General features: G+C 39.3%; 1 long non-coding RNA gene across 1 annotated transcript; it reads right to left on the bottom strand.

The window, feature by feature from the left end:
* Positions 1–911: 911 nt before the first annotated feature.
* Positions 912–6,805, bottom strand: LOC145538937 (uncharacterized). Its single transcript, XR_014077345.1, has 2 exons — positions 5,692–6,805; positions 912–2,547 (listed from the first exon to the last, which is right to left on the bottom strand). It is a non-coding gene; the product is annotated as an uncharacterized LOC145538937 (long non-coding RNA).
* Positions 6,806–9,152: the final 2,347 nt, after the last annotated feature.

The following is a 9,152-nucleotide window of genomic DNA, read 5'->3' as shown; positions in this document are numbered from 1 at the left end:
AATTCTCAAGGTTTCCTCCTGTTACATCTTTTGTCTTATGACCTGGTGTTCTTACTTTTCTCCCTGGCACTCATAATTCTTACCTTCAATCTATGTCCTGCACTAACCCAACTGCATATAAGATAATGAAGCATCTTTTCTGATGTTTCCAGGCTTGGGTTGCCTGCATTGCATGCTCTAGGGAAGAAGATAGCAGAAAATCCATCAATCGATGTGTGGCTGGTTGCTCAGGGTGGGTGAGATGCAAGAGATGGCAGTTGCTTGGTGCCTGTACCATGGGGATAAGGAGAACCAGCTCAAAGGAGGGGGTGGATAAACTGAGGAAGAGCAGAGAGAGACCAGAGGGAAAGGGATAATGGTGTGTACACTATCAGGGCACCAAACATGGCAGAAGCTGGGAGGAGAGGGAGGTAGGAGTGCTCTGGGGTGGAGAACTGCTGAAGAAGGGGTGGGTGAGAAGCCTGGTTGGCAAAGCAAAAGTCTTTTCAGTGGAGGTCTGTGGATTATAAATAGTTTTAGTTTTGTGTGTCTGAAAATATCTTTATTTTTCTTCATCACTCAAACTGTGGTTTGGCTGAATATAACAGTCTAAGTTGAAAGTTTTGTTCATTCAGCATTTTGAGGAATGTTTTCTCTATTGTTTTGTAGCATTTAATGTTGCTGCTGCTAAATCTGATAATCTGGGTTTTTTTTTTTAACAATCTGTATTTTTTTCTGGCACATTTAAGATTTACTTTTATTCTTTGTGTTCTAACTCTCATGACAACATTCCTAGATGGGGATTTATTTTTATTTATCCTTTGAGTGAACTTTCAGTCAGAGGATTTATGTTCTTCTGCTCTGGAGAATTCTCAGCCGTTACTTTTATGTGAAACAACTTGTATTGCTTCTCTCTCATTCTTTTCATTCTCTTTTTCTGGGACTCGTAGTATATGCATGTAACCACTCTTTTGTATATTCAAACTCTTTATCTCTTTGTGTTAAATTTAGGGTGAATTCCTAAATGCGAACTTTTCAGTGACCAGCACTTTCTTCATTGATCTAGAGGTCATTCTATTAAGTAATTTAAAAATTTTGAGGGCTACTTGAAGAGTAGTTCTATTTGGTTACTTTGCATATCCATCTGTTCTTGCTTCATTTATGCCTGTTTTTGTTCAGTAATGGCTGTTTCTTTTTATGACTGTCATTCTCTTATTTATATCTTTGTGCTTCCTTGCTTTAACCATTTTGTTATACCCATTATGCATTCATTATAATAAATTTCCTTCTGGAGTGAATTCATGTTCTGATTTCATATCTTACTGACTTTATTTTTTTAGAATTAGATTTCCTGGATCTTGGTATTTTGATTTGCAAGCTAACTTTGTGTTAAATTGTTTTTAATTGTTGTTTTCAGTCTGTTTTTTTCTCTCTTCTTTCCGTGTCTACTTTTCTAAATTCATTGGTTTTATGATTGTCACTTCACTTGGCGCCCTGGAATTCCATTTCAGAACCAGATGCTATAATAAAGGCAGTTCAGAACTCTTGGCCATGGTGATGTCATAGGTACCACAGGTCCATTCAGCAGGCCAACATGTGGCTTGGTTCCTTTCCTGCTCTCAAGGCTGGATCTGTGTCCTCCCATCTCCCTAGCTACACAGACTTTTCTAACTCACAGCTTAGGCAGCTTCTGGCTAAAGCAATGATTCTAATCCAGACCCCTTGTCTCAAGTGGAGTAGACTTCCAGTCACACAGCCTTCACCACCTAATTCTAGACATGGAGACTGACACGTGCATGGCTTTAGCCCACCTCACTCTTTGGCATTCTGTTGTTTTCTTTATCATCCATGGAGACAGCAATCTCTTTTCCCCCCTTGAACTCTGCAATGTCATTTTAATTTTCTTTTTCATAGTTTATCATCACTATGTATTTGAGGAAAGAACAGCAATGTCAGGGTGAACTTCCTGTCTCATCTTATTCAAGTCCAGCAGCTGTTTTATAAAAATCTTCCTTGGGAAGTTTTCAATTTTCTGTGACAAAGTGACCATTAATAACATACACCATGGGTTGTAGTGTTTAAGGTGTGAATGGGAATTTTTGTAATTAGCAAAGTTGGAATGACTTGCTGATTCTAAAAATACATGATATTGCTCAAGGTTACATGGTATACTGACAGCAAAGCTAGAGCTTAATAATTGGGTTCTCTTAGATTTGTATTTTTTCAACAAAGCTGTCGGTAGCATATATCAGAAGTGATGGAACTAGGATATTTGATAAATGATTTCTACTGCGATGCTTAACTATTTAAAAAGTGGAGGCATTTCACAGAACACATCACATCCAGGTTTCATAAGGTCTCAGTTTCAATCTACTGTGAGTTTTTCAAATGCAAATATGTGCATACCAGCCTTTCTTGCTTCTGATAGAAAGCAGAGTTAGGAGGCTACTCCTTATTCTGTCTCTCATGTGGGCCTATTAAGTGTTCAGTTTAGATAAATATGGGTCTTCCCTGGTTGCTCAGATGGTAAAGAATCTGCCTGCAATGCAGGAGACCCAGGTTCGATCCCTGGGTCAGGAAGATCCCCTGGAGAAGGGATCGGCAACCCATGCCAGTATCCTTGCCTGGAAAATTCCATGGACAGAGGAGCCTGGTGGGCTACTGAGTGACTAACACTTTCACATTAGATAAATATAAGAGAATAAAAAATAAGAATAGAAATGAAAAGAGAAGTATTATACATTTCAGGATCCACAGTTACAAGCATCAGAAACTGACTCTGGTTGATTGAGCAGAAAATATTTATTACTTGGGTTTTGTGTGGCTCACAAAATTGTTGGGAAGGCTAAACAGGACTCCAAACCTTAGAAGCAGCCTGCTGAGAAAGGATACTGTTTCAAGCACTGAGCACTGGATGTTATAATGAACTAGATGCTTACAGAAACTTGGCTTTACTGAAACTACGACTGCCACTAGCATCAGTGCTATTTCTGTGTAGAATACACCTTGCAGTGAATGACATCTTCTGGAATTGTGCAGTGTGTTTGTACTCCTCTGGTTATGGGAGCTCAACTATAATCCTACTGATCCCCAAATCCAGTCACCTCTCTTGCCATCCTGAGCAGTAAAATATGCAAAGCTTTTCTTCAAGCAGGAATCTGCTGAGCTTTGGATATGTCTAATTGATGTACCTTGGCTCACACCTGAAGCTTGCTGCAAATGAGGGGCAAGCAAGTTTTCTGTTTTCTATCTTACAGAGCCAAAGCTCTGAACATGGAAACCTCCTCAAATATAGCAACAATGATCAGGTACCAAGCAACCAGAAAGTTTGCCAGTGTTTTGTAGATTTAATAAATTAAAATTGGTAAACAAATAAAGAAGGTGAAGTGTCCACGGTGGTACATGGGGACCATCCCTTGTGCCAGATGTTCTCCATTTATCCTTCTAAATCCATTTTCCATTCTTCTCCTCCCTGCACTGTGCCACTCAAGGCTTACTTACATGGATTGCATCAACCAGCTTCCTTGCCCTCTGCTCCAAGTCAAGTTTGGCCAGTGGGAGGGGCTGGCAGACGATAGGAAGGTAGCAGAGGGGCAAGTTTTCGGCATTTAGCACCTCAATTCCCTCCTGGCTGGGTTGCAGGTTGTTTCTCTCCTGAAGGCCTCTGTCAGGTGACCCTCTCCTACAGCTGAAATTCTGATCACTACTTCTTTCTCCTGCCCCTCCAGGCCCAGTGGTTCCCACCAATGCTAGTGGGGTCACTTACCCATCCTTTGTGACTTCCCTTACCCCCTCGACACTTTGTAAATAGTTTCTTTAAACTCTCCCCAATTATCCTATTTGCATTTTCTATCAGTTCCCTGACAGGGTCGCAAATAACAAATATATCCATCCTTACTGTGACATATGCCTGACCTTATTTTCTCATCTTACCAATAAAATTCCTGAATATATTTCCTTTTGTTTTCTCCTCAAACCCAAATCACTGATTCAGTTCAGTTCACTTCAGTCGCTCAGTTGTGTCCGACTCTTTGCGACCCCATGAACCGCAGCACGCCAGGCCTCCCTGTCCATCACTAACTCCCAGAGTCTACCCAAACCCATGTCCATCGAGTCGGTGATGCCATCCAGCCATATCATACTCTGTTGTCCCCTTCTCCTTCTGCCCCCAATCCTTCCCAGCATCAGGGTCTTTTCCAATGAGTCAACTCTTCTCATGAAGTGGCCAAAGTATTGGAGTTTCAGCTTCAACATCAGTCCTTCCAATGAATACCCAGGACTGATCTTTAGGATGGACTGGTTGGATCTTCTTGCAGTCCAAGGGACTCTCAAGAGTCTTCTCCAACACCATAGTTCAAAAGCATCAATTCTTCAGCGCTCAGCTTTCTTCGCTGTCCAACTCTCACATCCATACATGACTACTGGAAAAACCACAGCCTTGACTAGATGGACCTTTGTTGGCAAAGTAATGTCTCTGCTTTTAAATATGCTATCTAGGTTGGTCATAACCTTCCTTCCAAGGAGTAAGCGTCTTTTAATTTCATTAACTGAATTATATGAAGACAATATTGAAAATATAACAGGAGGAGAAACATATCACTAGAGTTTAAAATTTTATTTTCTATAGCTATAGCCAAATTCATTTCATAACTGGCCATGTATCATAAAAACACTTAAAAAATCATGAATTTGAGGCTCCATTTCAGACCAGGAGGAGGGAGACCAGGCTATATATATCTTTTTAAAAAGTATATCAGCTGATTCTGAGGCAAACTACATATAGATGCTAGGGAAGAAGGATTTACTGAAACAACACAAAGTGATAAACACAGCTCCCACCTTTTTGCATATTCCAATGGACATATTTCCTCCTTCAAGAGTATCACAACTCTGAGAAAGCAAAATTAGTACAGACTGGATTTTTTAACAGAAAAATCCTATGTGTCTGAATTCTCATAAAATTCTACAAAGGGCTTCCTTGCTTAAATAGCTGTTTCTCCCAGTTGTTTCTGATTGATGGATAACTTGCTCTTATATTCTTACAGATGTCTTAGCTATTTCTGTCACCAGTAACATAAAATCCTCTGCATGTAAAACCTTTAGCAATATGATACAATAATGAATCCACTGGAATTTCCGCTGGACTGTGTTTAGAAAAAAAAAAGCCTCAAGAAAACAAGGTCATATAAAGGTAACAAAACAATCAACTGACAGTATAAGTATAACCATGCCCCACATCTACTCTTAGAATCATGTATGTTATTACTGATCTTCAGAATGACAGATGCAGAACTTGCATTATCTTCAGTCTTTAAAACCTGCCAGGGCACTAAGATCTCACATGCAGTGGGGCCCGGTCAAAAAGTTAAAAAGAAACACACAAAATCTGTTTTATTATGTTCAGTATCTACTAAATGCCTCTTATATGCTCAGCTCTCCTCCAAGTTTTACGGGGAATGAAAAAGTACAATCTGTGGTGTGTGCCTTTAAGGAGCTTACAATGTAATGGGATCCTCTCAGTTGCTCAGTTGTGTCCGACTCTTAGTGACCTCATGGACCATATTGTAGCCCACCAGGCTACCCCATCCATGGGATTTTCCAGACAAGAATACTGGCGTGGGTTGCCATTTCCTTCTCCAAGGGATCTTCCCAACCCAGGGATTAAGCCCACGTCTCCTGTATTGGCAGGCAGATTCTTTATCACAGAGACACCTGGGAATCACAGGAAGAGATAATGGGAACAACAGTGATAATTAATGAAATCATATTAAATACTAAATGGTATGGCATTCAATGGAGAGAAGTTCAGAGAAATCTGTTATGTTCCTCAATGATACATATTTCTGTGTTTCTCACTGGTTAGAGAGCTTAGACCAGTCAGTCAGTCCTGGTGGATGACCCAGCCAACAACTGTGACCACATCTCTCTTCCCAAGGTTTCTCCTAATATGGCTTGAAATTATGTTATATTTTTATCATCTACATCACAGAACTGCTTCTACAGTGATGATTCTAACGTCTAGGTGTCTTATATCCTGCACTTACTCAATTCATGTTCTGAACCTTTAAAAGTTTATACTCATCCCTAGTCCATTATTCTGGTCGTGTGAGGCCCATTGTTTCAATTCATTAGGATAATTTGATTAGCTTTCAGTTTCAATCAGTTAATTGATCAGCTTTCCCTTCCAACTCTGGCCACTTGAAACTGCAACATGGATATGAAATTTCAGTGCACAGTGAAGTTTGTGAAACCTTGCTGTTTATATCTCATTTTGTTATCAGTGTTTCAAGGCAGTGCTCATTCCCTTTCTTACAGGGGCCCTGGCACTCAGAGCAGCATGGTGACTTACTAGCAAGTGCAGGGCCAGGACGAGGATATCTGTCTACAGGGTAGGGCCTTGGTGCCTTTTCTTTCTTCATTGTTTTTCAAAAGGGATCTTTTCACTTAGTTTTTAATTTTACAAGTAACATGCTAAGTTTATAACATTAACATTGCACAAAACCAAACATCACAGATTCAGTGAACATCTCCTTTGTCCCTTTTTCCTCTAACCCTATATCCTTCTCCAGAGATACTTACTCAACTTGGCTTGGTATGTATTCATCAAGACTTGTTCCTATGCACTTCTTTACTTCTGTACATGCTTTAGTTTTTACTAATCTGAATTACTCCAATTACTAATGAGCTTGAGGATCTTACTGGGTTGGCCAAAAAGTTCATTTGGGGTTTTTCCATAACATCTTTTGTATGAACTGCTTATTCTTACTCTTTTCATAATATTCTCTCTACTCTGTTTTATAGAGTCTTCATATGAACCTCCCCCCAAAAATGTTGAATAGTACAAGAACATCTACAGAACAATACGTTACAGCCTTAGAGGTCTTTGTTTATGATGGGCATACATCTATTAACAGACATTTGAATGCAATTGTCTAGTCAGCAGTGGATCCCTCCAACCAGCACACAAAGTCGGCAAAATCCCTCCATCTTATTCAAATGAATATTACAAACATCTTTGCAAAATATTGTGCTGCAAAAAAGGTTAATTATGCCTGGTATTCTTCCATTCTATTTTTTAGCTCTATCAGAAAATAATATGATGCTAACTCAGAGACTTAAAGTTTAGTTCAAAAATGTTTATGTAATATGCACTCTAGAATATTATAGAAAGTAAGGCTAAGCTCACTCACTTTATAGATTCCATAATCCACTTTTTTCTCCTTTAGAGAATCTGTATTTTTTGCCTGCCTTAGCTTTCTGGCACATGTCCTATTTTCTATTTCCCCGCGGCCTATAATCTTTTGTTCAGACAGCAAATCCTGCATACCTGTTCTTTCTGACTCTCTCCCCACTTAGACTGCATTTCAATTTATTCTTTGTGATATCTGTTATACCCTTCTCAGTTTGAAGATCATGTTCCTTATTGGAGAAGAAAGAAGCAATTGAGTAGCTCTGCCTTTTCTCCACAATCATTTAACAGAACCTTCTCTAGTCAGTCAGTTTATCTGTTCCTTCATCTTACTTCAAACTGTGTGTGTGTTTTTAAAGCCCTTTCTGTGGTCTTTGCCATTTAATACTCCTCAGCTCATTCTGAATTTTTGCCTTTTGTCACTTTTTTACAGGGTTTTATAACTTCCTTATTCATCTTGGTGGGTCTTTCTTTCATCTTTTGTATGTGTCATTTCAAAATATAGACTCATTGGAGAACTCCATGTTGGGTCATATTGGCCTCTGCAGGTAATTATTACAGTACAAAGTTTAATTTTTCTGAGTTTCACCATTAAAGAAAATGGATGTCCTTTTTACTGCCTCTGGCCCTGGGATTATATTTATATTTCTGTGAACTGTTGAAGTTTGTTTTCCTAAAGCCTCAATTACATGTCTATTATGACAAAGGTTTCTTTTTTTTTTTTTTTCTATTACAGACTCTAGGATGACACAATTCCTTTCTTTCTTCTTCAGGAAGGCAAGGACTGCATTTTATTTCATATGCTTGTTGAAAGACTTCTAGCATATAAACAACACCAACAAATCCTTCCTTGCTGATCAGACTGAGTCAAGTGTAGCAGTTCCCTTTACTCTTTCTTACACTTTTTGAAAGATCAAATTATTAGGAAGGCAAGCCAAGAATGTATTAAAATCTAAGACTGTTGTAGAGATTTTGAACAGATGTCTAAGTAGTTGAAGTAACATAGCAATACTATATCTTGCCTCTGTGACATTTTTATCATTTGATTTAGGGAGCATCCTCCCGTTTAGCCTGGCATTCTTAGCATGCTCCTATAAATAACAGTACTCTCTCACTCTCATCTAATCCTCTCCATATGCTGTATGCTGTACTGGTGGATTCCATACATTTGCAGTTTTGACACACGGTGGTACTATATATCCATTTTTATCAGCTCTGCTTACATTGAGAAACACATACCATTTCATTGCTTAAACCACTTTCATTTCCCCAAGTCTCAGTAAGATCTAAGAAATTATATTTATCTGTGTGACGGATGCTACGATGTACCACTCATTCCCTTTTAGGAATAAAGGAAGTATTACTCAAGCTATTGGGAATGACTCTGAAGCTGGTCTTCACCTGTCAGTCTCTTTGGGAACTATCTCAGTTGAGGAGAGCTGTGTCATCGCCCAAAGCCATGCCCCTTCCAGAGTAGCCTGCATTCAATGACTGACCAGTGTGGGAATAAAGCCCACCCCTCTTGCCTCCATTCAACTCTGGAGGGTCATCTCAACAAGGTTGGTGAGACATTCCGTTGAGGCGGCAATGAAACTCCACTTGTTCTTCTGCTCAGTTCTGCTCCTTCCCTTCCAGTTCACAGGTATTAATCCTAAGAGCACTCCCTAGTCAGCATCCTGCAAGCTGAACTCCATCTTGGCATTTGTTTCCTGAGAAGTCCAACCTGGGACAATTTGCATGTCTTAAAGTTTCAGCTGTATTGTATTATCTTATGCACTGAAACATGACAAAATGAGCCTTAAGTATTATTCTCAGCCTGGTTCTCTGTAATTTTCTTAGAATTACTGGGCTTCTTTTTCTTCCAGAGTGGATCTTCTTTCTACACTACTCATATTAACGACCATATCTGTAATTTAGAAGTTTCCTCTAAGTCTTTTTCTCCCTTCCCTTCAAATTTCATGTGGAGCCCTCTGGCTAGTAGGCT

Source organism: Giraffa tippelskirchi, chromosome 2 (genome assembly GCF_054371585.1).
Source record: "Giraffa tippelskirchi isolate mGirTip1 chromosome 2, T2T-mGirTip1v1.2.pri, whole genome shotgun sequence".
NCBI classification, from domain to species: Eukaryota; Metazoa; Chordata; class Mammalia; order Artiodactyla; family Giraffidae; genus Giraffa; species Giraffa tippelskirchi.
Note: the sequence above shows the minus strand (reverse complement) of the source record. Positions and strands in the feature narration are given on the sequence as shown.